Below are 14,154 nucleotides of genomic sequence, written 5' to 3' on the forward strand. Positions count from 1 at the left end.
TGCAGCGCCTGGCTACGCATCGCCGAGGTGCCCCAGTACATGCAGAAGGCAGTGCCTTTGCCCTTTTGCTTGAGCAAGCCAGGTGTGTAAGGGGATTTTTTTCTGCTGGAAGCTGAGGATGCAGGAGGAAGAGGAAGAGGGAGGTGCTTTTTCTTATGGGGACAGGGTTAAAAGAGCGTCGGCGATGGGACCAACCCCTCGGCACAGCCAGCTCTAGCCAGCCCTTGGTGTTTGGGTTGTCCGGGCGCCCGTGATGGTTCCAATGTGCGCGCAGTATGACAGATGACCTATTGAAATAATTTCAGAGCAGTGCTGGGGTTGCCAGGACAACCAGTGCTCCCTGGGCTTGCGCCTGGCCATGTGACAGCCGCCTTGACGTCAGCTGGAGGCAGAGCCTGCGGTTTCGGCCGCGCAGTCAAAGCCTTGTGAGAACCCAGTGGATGCTGGATTTATCCCCGCCGCCACCGCCGCTGCTGTTTCTCAGGGGCTGCCAGAGCATGGACTATTAAAAACTTGCATTTCTGCAGTGTGAGGTAACCGTTTGCTTTATGTTCTCGTCAGGTATTATTATTTTTTTTTTTCATCCTTTAAAAGAAATAGAATAGAAAGCGGCTTATCGCGACTGATATTTTTTTCACTTGTTTGTTTTGGCTGGAAGTTTGCCTTGATGAACAAGCCCGGCACTATCAGATAAATGCAAAGCAGCTTCCAGTTACTAATTCTGTGTGCAGACTGCAAAGCAGAGTTAAATTTGGATTAATGATCCATGAAAAGAGAATAAAATGATATTGTTCTCTTCTGACACTTTAGGAATATAAATGAACATGAGCAATCTTAGGCTAATGCATTCGGGAGTTAAAAGAAATTATGTTTAGGTATTGTGTTGATTTGGGCATCTCTACAGCTTTATACTTCTGTTGGGACTTGGAGTTTTTTAATGCTGCCCAATTCAGGCGTTTTTTTGCCCAACATGTGCAGTGAGGGAGAAGCCAGAAGCTGATGCAGCTAGGAACAGCTTGAAATCCAACTCCCAAAGTTTGAATCTTTAAATCATCTTTGTTCACACGGAGTCCCTGTAGCCTGCACACTCCACAGGCTTTTGGTCCCTCTCCTGGGGCACACAGCACTCTTGACTGTATAGTGTTTACAGAGGAAAGGATCAAGAGCTTCCTGAAAAATTATCTGAAATATGCCAAGAGAGCAACATCGCTGTAACACAGGCTTTTACCCTTTTTCTCACATGCACACACATGGCTTGGTTTTTGCCTTTTTTTTTTTTCTGTTGTAGGTTGAGAGCAGTCAGAATAGCTAAAAAAAGAACTGCAGCATGAACAGCACCACAGTAAATGAAAAATGAAATGCTATTTGGGTCTTTTGTAAAAACAAGAGGGGATTGGGGTCTGTTTCTGTATTGCACTTACTCCAAGGGGGCTGTTGTGGGGAAGGAGATCGCAGGGCTCAAGAAGTTTAGTGCTACAGACTGAGTTTGTTTGTGTGGGAACATATAGATTTGTTTTAAGAACAAATTACAGCTGAAGCATCGTGTCTGTTGTTTCCTGGAAAAGTATGCTAGATCATTCTTATCTTCTCTAATTAAATACTCCGATTCCCTTCCTCCCAAAGTTCAAAAGGTTTATTGATAATGGTAATGGTTTTCTAAAGCAGCTGCCACTCTGAAACAATCATGAGGCTACAAAACAATTTGAAACATGGAGCAATAAAAGATTAAAAAAATCTATAAAAATTATTCTAATGTTACCAAATGCAGCAGAAGTAATTGTTTCAGAAAGGGAGCCAAGGCAGAGATTAAAACTGAAAGCACTTCTGTAAGGAAAGTTGTGGCTTAATTGGCATTCTTAACAGAGCAACAAGGATAAATGCATTTGAACCCTCTAAACCATTTCATTTGGTGTTATCTCATCTGTTCTTTCCAATTTAACTCTTGTACCTAAAATATCAATTGGGGGGGCGGGGCTGAAATATTTTAGATTTTCTTTGTTAAATTCTTCACCTGATGCCAATGCATCAGTGCATGAGAAACTTGGCTGGCTCCTCATCAAGGTTTACAGGAGCCTCTCGGCTTCGATGCGGAGGTGTTAGCACCCCAAGTGCAGTCTTTCTGTGGGGAGTGGGCTCTTGGCGTCTCAGGCTGAGCTGGGCACAGCTGCTTCTTGGATGGCATGGGGAGACGTGTTTCGGCTGTGGTCCCCCACCTGCATGTGAGTCTCCCTAGTGTCTGAGCAGTGGGGTAGGAGAGGAGGGCAGGGGGAAGCAGTCAATGCGACTCACTGTCCTCCAAGATCTGCTGGTTCACCAGCTTACTCTATGGGGGCATGGAGTAAGGGGACAGATTTGCACTAAGCAGCATCTGCCAGTCAAGAACAGTCATTCACCTTCACGTCTGGAGGGTTTGGCTCCATGTCTAACTGCAGTCACTTGCCAGGTTTGACTTGAGTCGTCAGTGTGGCAGTGATGCCTGGTGAGGGCTGGGGCTTCATCTCATTTATTTAGGCTTGAATACAGTGTCCTGGTGAGTTCGATGCCTTGAAAACACCTGCAAGGGGAAAAATAATTGATGCCACTTCTGCTCAAGAGCTATTAATTAGCAGTATTTTAAAAATAGGTTCATCATGTCTAGCTAGGATGGATATATCTCACTTTAGTGATACTGAGCAAGTCTTCAAAAAGCACTAACTTGACGTGAGAGAGGAGAACAATAAACTGCTTCATGTTTTACCAGAAGGGTCCTGGACATATTGTGGCAAGAGGTCTGAGGGGCAGTATTACTGGGGAAGTTGGTGAGTGCCACTGAGGTTGCACAAGGATGTGTCCTGCTTGGCAGAGTGACCAGCTCTGTCTCCTCCAGCCGAGTCTTTGGGGGATTTGAGCTTCCCATTGGCCCGGGCTACTTGGAGCCCTGGAGGTGGGGATGGCCAAGATGCAGGCAGGCAGGCAGGTCACAGGCAATGCCAGAGTCTGCGACTGGAGGAAAAAGCAGAGGTTCCTCCTCAAGGGAAGGGCAGGGGACAGTGTGTGAGGGTTGTCTCGGGGCTGCATGCCTTTGCTTAGTGATTTCATGCTCTCAATTTTGCTGGTCAGCTCTGCAGCAAACCCTTTCAACAAACACTTGGATTTTACCTTGGGAGTGTGCGAAGTTGCCAGGCAATGTAATGCTAAGCATCCCACCACCTCTGCCCCACCATGGTTTCAGCCACCATGACAAAAGAACAAACAGCCTGTAGGTTTCTTCCTATTGCTGAGAGAGGGGGAAGGTGGCTGCAGCCCATCCCTCATCTTCTGCCCAATGCCACAGCCATGAAACTGCCAGCTTACTTGGACTTGAAATCCTCTGACTTAAAAGAGAGAAAAAAATGACATGTACACAGGCTTGGTGACACTCCACCTTCTTCTGGGAAGGCCAGATTGACCCTCATACTTCCCATCAGCCTTCATATCATTTGCAAAGACACCCCCTTGCATGCACGTGAGGAGGAGATGATCTCTTCCAACAACCTCCTTGTCCATGGAGAAGGGCGAGCAGACCAGCAGGTCCTGAGGAACCAGAGCACATCACCTTAGGAGAGACCTTGGCTAAAACCAGGACTGCGATCTCCTTGAGTCACTTTTCACACAGCTGGATACAGCCAAGGAAATTAAAACCAGACGCGAGCTGTGGGTGCCTCTAGCCTAGTAATAATAACACACTCTACCTTGATCTGGTTGAGTTGATGGGCAATGACAGTCTAAATTTAGGCTATCAGCATAATACAACCTAAAAAAAACCTTGCAACGCAGAGCACTGACTCCTTCCTGCATTTTTCAAACAGAATAAGGTTTCTGACATCTTTTTAAAGGTCCTAGTTGCACTAAAGATAATAATTCAGGGGGTAATAAAATCCCTTGTATGGGGGCAGGAATCATCAGACATTGGGAACTGACATAGCAGTATGGAGTTTCAGGCTCTTAAATTACATATTGCAGAAGTTCGTTTCTACCCTGCTAAAAATCATTACGTTGTGTTAATGTCCTGCATCATCAACATTAGCAACAACTGGTTTAAACGATAGCTGAGCTGCAGTAGAGATTTGACATTTTAATCAACAGTTGCTTTTCCAATTAAATGCAGATGCCATGCATATGGTACTCTGAATGTAAAAAAAAAAAAAAAAAAAAAAAAAAGTTGACCTGATTGTTGGTTCCAAGCTAAAGTAACAAAAATCCTAACTCTGGAATGTTTTTGGTAGTCATATTTTAGAAATAATCTTCCATGGTGAGCCAGAATCTGTGAAGACTTATAGTCAGATAACAGTTAAAAAAATAGACTATGTTTTGGCTGTACTTTTGCTGCTGTTAAATTTATCTTCTTAAATAGCAGGGAGTATGAGCTGAGGTTTCAGAAACAGTAATCTTGTAATTATTTTACATGTATTGAATTATTCTGTCATCAAATTTGCATTTCAGACAGCATTACAGTATGAAAATATAATTAGAAACTGTAATTCAGGAATTGCTGAATGTGATATTTCCCAGAGGGAGCACTGTGAAGAAGCTGCCCTCACTACAACTTCAACAAATGTTGAAATCCTATAGGTGGAAAATGTAAAGGCCGAGTTGTAGAGTTCCTCTCCCTTCTGCGGTCTCTACACGCTGTCAACTTTCTGCTGAACTTCATTTTTTTGTAAGATTCATTTCCACAGAAACATCTAATCATTAAGAGCTGAAGTGCTCAGATCCTGTTCTGCTGAATTTCAGTCTGGCTGTGCTGATAGTTGCTGAATTGCTTTCAGCCACAAAATGACACTGACATAATGTAAGGATCTGATTTATACACAAAAAAGCCGAGAAGCTTGTAGTTTGGGCTGAAATGCTGGTTTTAATTTGCTCAGTGCCCGGAATTCCCAGCAATACCTCCTCTCACAGGAGAGAGCAGAGGATGAGGTCTCCATTTAGCTCCATTTCTCTTGTTTTGTAATTCAAGACTTTTTGCTGGACATGTTCACAGTGTTGTGCAGAGTTTTAGCTGCATAAATCTCACCAATGTCCATCCTTACTCTTTTTACTATTTTTGTTACAATCTTTGGCTTATCATAGACACATTAGCTGGAAATTAAGACAACCTCTCTTTTTAGTTGGGTTTGTGTTGGTAAACCCTGTCTATTTTTGTGTGAGACGCTATTTTGAAGAGCTTCATCCGTGGCCAGTTTTTCCCACCATCTTGTTGGGATGTTGGATAGGCCCGTACATGGAGCAAAGCCTCTGATGCACAAAGCAAAGCTGGCATCGGGAGGGGGCAGAAGCTGAGTGTGGGCCATGTTTGATGCTTTGATGTCCCCATACATTTCTCACATTCCTGCTGAGAGACAGTCACAGCACTCCTCCAGTCAGGGCAGGGCAGGAGAAGTGTTGACTTTGAACCCAAGACTGCATGGATAAAGAGGCTGGCTGGTGACATGGTTCTTAGTGACTTGGGGACACTGTCACCCGCAGTGTGCTCTGAGAAGCAAGACCATTTTTGTACCTGCCCAGGGCCACCTTCCTGCACCCACCCACACCCTGGCACTTTCTCTGGGTGCAGGGAAGGATGTCTGCCCCATTGCTCACATTTCAGGTGATGCATGTCTTGCAACCTAGGTCTGGTATTTGCAATGTGAGCAAAGGGCAGGAGCTGCAGGGTGCTGCTGCAGATGACCCAAGAAGGTATTTTTGTCAGGGAGGGTGCAATAAGCCAGGTTGGCTCTTTCTGGATAAGTGGCCTTGTTTGGGGAGTCCTCTGTGAGTGCCGTTTGCAGGTGGGCAGCTCCTGAGCATCACACCCATATTTTTGCACATTTACTTAGGAACTCCAGAGGAGCAGCAGTGTTTCAGCTGGCTTTGTGCATGGAAGCAGGTGCACACTGGGGCTGCAAAGCTTTGAGACAGGTTTATGCCTGCCACATTTGTCACAAAGCCTCTTAGTGTACTGAGTTTCACCACTGAGAGAACGGGGCCTTGGAAGTGGGTCAGAGCTGGGCTGGCCTGCTGCAGGGGCACGATGGACCGGGTGGGATGGGGCAAGTGGGCAAAGGAGAGCCCTGGACAGGACAAAGTGACCAGGGGACAGCAGGATGAGGCTGGGGCAGGCTTGCTGCTGCTTGGCCGTTCTGCTTTCACTGTTCCTGCACTGCTGGGTTTGCCCCATCAGGGACCTCTGGCAGCACTGCCCAGTGTCCCTGGGCATCTGCCGTACGGGCCAGCCAACACTCCTGTCAAACAGAGCTGCCTGAAGGGGTCAGGAAAGCTAAATGCTTCCTACATTAACAGTGATGCTTTGTCGTTCTGCTGCCGTCTGATGTATGGGTGGCTAAAAGGGCTGCTTCCTCTGCTGGATGCTGGGTTCAAAATAGGGATGCAGAAACACTGCGCAGTCAACCCTTGCACAGTACGTGCTACTGGAGGACATAGATTCTGCCTTTAAGAGCTTCGTGGTTTTTCTCATATTATAGAAGAGATCAGGTTTTGGAGAGACCCAAGATTAGGTGTATGAAGGTTTTATGAAGATGAGCAGATCAGGTAGTTTACAGGCTTTCACTCCAGAGAAGACAAGTTAAAGCTGAAGAAGGTCAAAGTCAGCTTCTTTCCTCGCTAAATTCCCTCCACCTAGAGCAGGCAGATTCCCTGATTATGCCTCACACAGACTTTCTGTGTCTCCTCCAGGATTGCAAAAACACAATGGATCCAGGTCATTTGAAGTGTCTAACTTCAACTGAATAATACTCAAAGAGACTTCAGCCATGAAGGAATTCAGCTCTGAGAACCTTTAACTCTAAAGAAAATATTCTGCTTATATTGTGTGTGTGTTCCTAATGGCAAATCCAAGATACCAGGGGGAAGCAAGCACAAAGCCGTTTATTATTTCCACAACTGCTATATGCTTCCTATCACAACAGTATTCTTTTGCGCAGAATGGCAGCATGATTGCAGAGTCCTCTTTAACTTCACCATTTTAGCAAGCCCAGGTCCAATTAGAGCAATTATATGTCAGCAGAAACACTGTCTGTTTTCCTTTGGACCTGTCTGTCAAGCATCCTATTCAGAGCTGTTTATCTTGCGCGAGGTTTTTCACATAAAGTCGTTCTGACCCTACTAAAACAGTCTCATCTGAAGGGTAGCCTGCATTTTTGTAGACTTATTTCACAGCTGATGAGAACAAGAAGAATGCAAAATTATGGCTGGCTAAGGACACTCTTTCAGCCTAACCAGGGTCTCCTCTTGCTTGATTTGACACAGCACACAGATTTCGCTTTCAATTATTTCACTTCACCATTCACTTTCAATTACATTACTACTAAAAACTGAGAACATTATCAGAATTTGCAGTTCTTCCTTGCTTCTTTGGAGCATTTCCTTAATCAAAATCCCCAGCGTGAGTTGCAAGGCATGTAATGTTTGACAGCACATCATGTTAAACCACTTACAGCTCTGAGGTCTGTAGGGGACTGTTTGGTCTCTGAGTTATTGAAGAGCTGCTGGGTAGCGGACACTTCTGCACAAAGACTGTCTACATTTTGCTTTACCTCTAGCATCAGAGTCTGATGAAGGAGCTGAGTGACTCCTGCCAAGGAAGTCTCCCTTGTCCCTGCTAAGGTAAAAGCTGAGAAGCAAAGCTCAGTGAAAGGCAGAAGTGCTGGGGTTTGGGAAGGTCAGGGGCAGTGAAAAGAGGAACGCTTCTCTTTCTGAACAAAAAATAGATTTTTATTTTCTCATACTTCTCTTGGAAGGGAAAATCCAGGGAACAGTGTTTGGAGTCATCTTCCAGAAACAAAATGAACTCTTTTATGACAATTCAGAAATCAAGATTGCCCGTGAGAGAGCAGCCCCCGTCCCTACCGCTGGCTCCATGGCATCCGTGAGATTCCCAGCCAACACACACAGCAGTACTCAAGCAGAGCAGTGTCGCTTTAGGAACTGGAAACACAAGCTCAGACTTTAATCATTCTTCTTCCAGCATCATCAAGGCAGTGGCTCCACCAATTTTCTTATTTTGCCTCTCTTCTGCTAGGTTTTAGCCCATGAGGGAAGGTGGCTGGTTGCTTTTGTCAGGAGGACCTGCAGAGCTGCCTGCAATGGTGGCCTAGATGTTACCTGTTCCTTCCTTTGGTGCAGGATGCCACAGCCAAGAGAGCCGTGACAGTGCTGACCTGAGCTGCAAAGACACCTTGCAGACCTGGTCACACTGGTGGCAAGGATAAATGAGAGCTGATGAAACAACAGTATAACATACTCCACATCACCTCCATGGGGGTCTTGGTGAATTTGGTAAGATCAGTTTATAATGTTTACCTGGATCTGCAGTCTTGGCAGATTCAGTTTCTTTTCTTGCAGCAGTGATGGCCTTTTCTCTGCGAACCACAGGCAGTGAGCTGCTGTGCAGGGTTAGACCCCCCCCCACTCACCACATCCACATCATGTTTGTGCTGCCCTAATTAGAAAACCGCAATTATCTCAGAGATGCTAGGTGAAAGTTGGACTGGGTGATCTTAAAGGTCTTTTCCAACCGAAATGATTCTGATTCTATGAGAAAATGTGACAGAAGCCCTAAGTAGGGTGACTGCTTGCCTGACTTTTGCTCTTTTTATTAGACACAGGGACCCTTGCAGAAACCCCCACCTCACTTAATTCAAAGTATCTGATTAAAAATTGAAGTGTATTTCACTATTAGTTTACCATCTGTTCAGTTATTAGTTCACTGAGGTGTTGCTACCGTACTGAGAGCCTGTAGTAAAACACACCTTCCCTACGCGTGGCTCCCACCACACTTGCAGATGGCACTCCAGGCAGGGCAGTGGAGAGGCAGCTGGGAGAGAAGGGGTTAAAACAAGCCACAGTTACCAGTTTGAGGCATTTTTGAAAATAGCAGCTTTTCTTTTGTTTGCTGAATTCCCCGTGCTTTTCCAGTGCTGCTCCTACTATTCATTTCTTTCCCAAAATAACGTTTTTAAGCAGAGGAATGGCTTGAGCGAGGAGAGGAAGGGATCTGCAGCTGGAGCCGGACAGCTGCACACGGTCTTGTGTCTGCACCGAGGGGGCTCCAAGCTGCCCCTAATGCCAGACTACTAGGCAAGTGGCAATTCCCAGTATTCCAGGCAATTTTGCCTCCTTTCTATGAACGTGATGATTCCTTCCTGACAGCCCTCAGTGGTGCTTCTTGGGGACAAGCTTCGGGTTTGTGCAGCTTGCTGCTGCTCTTGCAGAGAAATGTTTATTGTTCTTCTTTCAAAGGGGAAGCCTGAACATACCTGAAAGGCTTCCAGCTACACGGGGGATGTGCTTATGGCCAGCATGGTGGGAAGGTGCCCTAGCAGGCAGTGTGCTCCTGCCATCCAAGGTCTTTGTAGCCCAACTTGACCAAAAGTTTGTCTTGCTGGTGGATACTCCTTTGAAGGAGAAGGAGGGGAAAATAAGCCCAAGACAGCTTGGCCCCAGGCCTGGTGGTGCAGGCAGATCCCACTGCTTGGGGATGCAGACCCAGCCCTCAGGCTGACTCAGGTGTCCTGTCCTTAAATGATGACCTGGGAAAGCGGCTGCTCCCAAGTTGCTCCTGGAAGCACCCAGCTGGGCTGGCCAGGGACACTCCTCTCTTGTCCCTGATGGTCAGGCATGCAGCCAAACACGGTGAGCTCCAGAAATGGGTGCCAGCAGCCTTCCCTTGATGGTGTGGGGGGGGGGGGGGGGGGGGTGGGGGGTGGAACACGGGACCAGGGGCAGTGGAAAAGAAGCCCTGAGAAGAATTAAAAATTAAATGCTTACAGCAGCAACTTGCTGTCACCACATCCCAGCAGTTCACCTCTGGTGTGGCTGACCGACACTGACATGCTGAATGGGAGGAGCATGCCATCCTCACTGCCCTGGCTGGAGACCAGCTATCCCTTCCACGGCCCTCGTGGGGAGATGAAGAGGAGCTGCCCCACTCTGCATGGGGGAGTTTCAGCACACAGGACCCCCCAGCTCTGCCCCATGGGAGTCAGCAGTGCCTACACCTCCCGGTGGAAATCCCCAGAGTCATAGTGAAAAGCATTGTGTGAGGTGGTGGCCGGACCCAGGTGCTTCTCATGCTGCTTGGACAGATGCTGCTGCTAAACATGGGGTGCTGGGGAGCTGGACCAGCCACACCAGAGCCCTCTCTCCGCTCTGGGGTCTGGAATATCCCCAACAATGGGCTTGCTGTGTGCAGGCAGAGGCTGAGCCCACGGGGCTGACATTTGGCGTGCAAGGGTCAAGACTACCGAGGTTGGTATTTAAGGGTACAAGGGCTGAGCCCCACTGGGGCTGACATTCAGGGGTGCCACTGACACATATGTGAAGAGCAGCGTCTGTTGCAGTGGAGAGCAGGACCCACGTACCCGCAGCATGGGAGCAAGGCTCTGGGCTCTGCGTTGCTGTGAGCAGAGGGCTGCCAAAATCAGGCAGAAGCCTTCGTGCAGAGCTGCGATGGAGATGCCCTGGCCCTTGCTTGCTTGTGTCACTGGACAGCAGCAGCACCTGGCAGGCATCATCCCCCAGCACCCCACCATTCCCACCTCCCCTGGCCCTTCCTGCTTCACAGAGCCCGCAGCCACTTGCAGGATGTGTCCCAATGATTTAGGCCTTGAGTCTAATTCATCACCCTCTCTCAATACCCCTTTCCAGTATGTAACAGCTTACTTCCCCCAAACCTTGATATTTCTTATTTTAGCATTAACATACAAGTAGGTGAGAAACTATTCAGTTTCCTGAGGTAATGCCTGTGGCTGTGCTATGGACACTGGCTGTGTCTGTATTACAAGAAGCAGGGAGCATCCCCAGCAGCAGAGCTCAGAGATCGAAATCTTTCTGCCTGGAGCAGTCCCTATCCCAGTTTTGCTCCCAGACAATTCATATCCTCCCAGCTGGTGCCCAAGCCCAGTCTAGGACTTAGCATGTGCCACTGGGGCGTCCCATGAGGCAGGTGGCACATGACTACTCTTCAGGAGGATACAAATTCCAGTCTCATGGATGAGGGAATGGCTATGCCAGTCAGCCCCCATGCATTTGCTTCAGTCACAGGTGATGTGGTAAATGTCATTGTGCATAACTGGATGGGAATCCTTGGAAAAAAGAACCTTGATAGTAGAAACGTGTTTTTTTCTGAAGCCCGAGGCTGGGGAGAGCTGGTGAGCTGCAAGCTCTCACCATGGCCACCAGCAGGAAGCCAGCCTGCTGGAGCATGACGAAAAGGCTGGCAGCTCCAGTCTGTCAAACAAAGCGGTGGGTTTTTAATAGGACCGAAGCAAAGGAAGTGAGGAACGTGGCTAGAAGCAAGGATAAAGAAAAACCTTTGGTCTATAGAGAAACAGGCTCTTTACTCAGCTGTCTGTATAGAGGGACATTATCACATACATTGCTGACCTGACTCTATACAGGGGTTTCTTTCCCCCATGTGTGGGTTTGACGCTGATTTTTAATCGATCCTTGGCAGACACACTTCACCCTGCCTGGTTCAGTTTTAATCCTTTTCTAGCTTCTAATCCTTTTATTTTAAAAACGTGAACATTGCAGAGGTGGATGTCCAATACCGCACCTCTCTGCTCCTCAGTTTCTCCGGAATTAGTAAATTGTTATCACCTGTATTAACCTTCTCAATGAGAAACCAGCATGATCCACTTTTCTAATGCTTTGTTGTGCCTAATACCCATTTTCTAAACCCTCCCTTGCCTGAAGTGAGCACTGCACGCTGCGTAATGGCACGGCAGCTCCCTGGCTGCCACAGCCCCCCAGCCTGTGCCTGCCGTGCGGCGCTGTCACGTATTTCATGTTCCGCTCTGCAAGAGGGAAGCGATATCCAGGTGCTCTCTTCGTAAAATTCCAGGGTTGAAAGAGGTAAAAAAGCAAAGGAGATTTCTGAATGCAGTTTCTCCCAGTGCTTCTGTGTTTGTTGAATTCAACCTTCACGGTTTTGGCCTCGGAACATGTCAGTGGAGTTCAAGAGAGCCAGGGGAGCATTTGCCTATCTCCTTGCCTGCAGCTTTTCAGGCAGGTTTGACTGATTGTTTTTATTACTTCCTCTGTTAGACATGGAGTGTTTTCCACTTTCCCTGGATTTCTCGCTCAGATCCAGCTGCCTGTGCCTCTGTTCTGGTGCAGTAGCCTTCTGTCCCTGGGGCTGTTGCTGGCCATGCAGCCAGCGGGATGGCACTTGCCTTCCACCTTGCTGCATGCTGGAAATGCAGTTCATTTATCAGATACCGAGCAGAGGTAGGCTACGTCATTTGGTAGAGGGCAAAAATCTGTCACTCTGGGACTCTTCAGGGTGGGGGTCTTAATCTATACTTCTCCACAGACTCACTTGTAACCCCCAGGCAAATCATTTTGTGTTAGTGGCCATCCCAGTCAGACAAACATGACCATGACTATGATGCCTTGGCAGGCCCTTTCATGTAAGCCATAGTGTGGCACTCTGATATTATTTGCAGCTTTGCATCGCAGCCCTACAGAGCACAAGGATATTGGTGTGAATCTTCTGAACAGCAGGGTTTAGTAAAGCAGGACCCCAGTTTTTAGTAAAGCAGGACATGGGCATGACTGCATGGAAGTGTAAGGTTTACCCTTTCACTTACAAACAAAAGTTGCTGTGCTCATATTGCTCCAGATAAAACAGGGGGGTTAGGAAGGCTAGCATTAAGGCATTTTTTCAGAATCATTTGATATGTTTTAATCCTTATTAACCTGGACCAATTGTCTGCCAGTGAACTCATGGAAGGCTAGGTGTAGTTAAAGATCTGTCCTGCACAGCCTGCCATGCATTTATAGCTACACAACTGCTCTATCCGGTGAAACAGAAATATGTCTTTCTAAAGGAAAGCTCAACAATAGGAAACATTTCTTTCACAAAACTGAACACAAGTGTTTCTTCCAAGCACCATCAGATAAAAGCAAAAACTCTCTTAAGTTTCTAGTTCCATTAAGCACCTGGCTCTAATGTACAATTCCCTGATTTTGTTCATTTTTCAACCAAAATGTGATCCTGTTTTAAAGCACAGTTGTTTCTTCTGGTAATAAAAGCCTATTCAACCACCTGTGTGTTTCATCAGTGTTTGCATTACTTGTTCTGTATCATGTTTTGCGTTTTGTTTCAATCTTCCCACTGAAGAATCAGTGTTGTCCAAATTGCCACTGCTCAATTGGACATAACTCCCTATTCCTTACTACTTAAAGTTGGTTATCTAATTTTGCTGGTGGGTAAATTTGATGAAGATTTCACAGCATGCTAAATTTGTCCACGCAGACAATACAGTGACAGGTTTTCTCCCAGTTATTGCTGAAATCCCCCACCCTACCCATTGCAGAGGTTTATGATCGCTGCCTCTCAGGCGTCTGGCACAAATGGAAGTGGTACCGTTGTGTGATGTGCTTGTTATTTCAGGCGTTAGCCTTGAGAAGTGCTGGGTAATTGGGTGGTTTGTCACGTCTGTTTAAGCACATTATTCCTGAAACTGCTCCTCCTCCAATCAATAAAAGACTCCATAAAATTATTTAAACATATTAAGAAAAATGTGATTTACTCCAGCAATCTTTATTGCATTTCATTATAAGCCACTGAATCTAATATACAAAAAGATTGCTTTAATTATAAGCGGACAAAAGGAAGATCTACGCTGTGTTCCCACTAAGCAACTATCAGCAACATGCACCTTCTCCATCTAATGCAGTTACATAAACTAATTAGGTTTGGTGTTTTTAATGGGAGCAGTGGTTAACTATATTGCACAGCCCCCAAGAGAAATTGGCATCAGATGCATTTGTTAGGTGTTCTGGCATTTGTTTTCAGCTATTTTAGGAAGCTCATGAGATAGCCAAAATGTGGGCAGAGACTTCAGATGATGGGCTGTCGATCTTTCTGTCTCACCTCAAAGCAGTTTCACTGCACTTGGTGCTGCCCTTTGGAAGCTCACCAGATAGCAGAGGACCATGGTGTTCCTCTCCACTTTCAGACCCATGTGTAGCTAGTTTTTGTTTTACAAAGTGAAGTGCCTTGGTGTAATTCACTACTGTTTTGTACTTTACTGCTATTTCAAATCGTGGGTAGACAATTTTCACAGGAAAACAGGAAACTTGGTTCAAGGTGGTATCTTAGAGCAACAGCTCCCTTCCACCTGCGTT

The 14,154-nt window shown here is 46.6% G+C and overlaps 1 protein-coding gene across 6 annotated transcripts in view; it reads left to right on the top strand.

Annotated features, from left to right (window-relative positions):
- Positions 1–378: 378 nt before the first annotated feature.
- The window catches only part of NCALD (neurocalcin delta), a 60,769-nt gene continuing 46,993 nt past the window's right edge, over positions 379–14,154 (top strand). For 3 of the 6 annotated variants that reach the window (XM_055799521.1, XM_055799522.1, XM_027777670.2), the window contains exon 1: positions 379–561. The gene's annotated coding sequence lies outside the window, so the exon portion shown is untranslated. The remainder of the gene's footprint in view (positions 562–14,154) is intronic. The other 3 variants (XM_027777671.2, XM_027777672.2, XM_005230984.3) reach the window with 2 other exon arrangements.

The sequence above is a fragment of the Falco peregrinus genome, chromosome 3, assembly GCF_023634155.1.
Source record: "Falco peregrinus isolate bFalPer1 chromosome 3, bFalPer1.pri, whole genome shotgun sequence".
Lineage (NCBI taxonomy): Eukaryota > Metazoa > Chordata > Aves > Falconiformes > Falconidae > Falco > Falco peregrinus.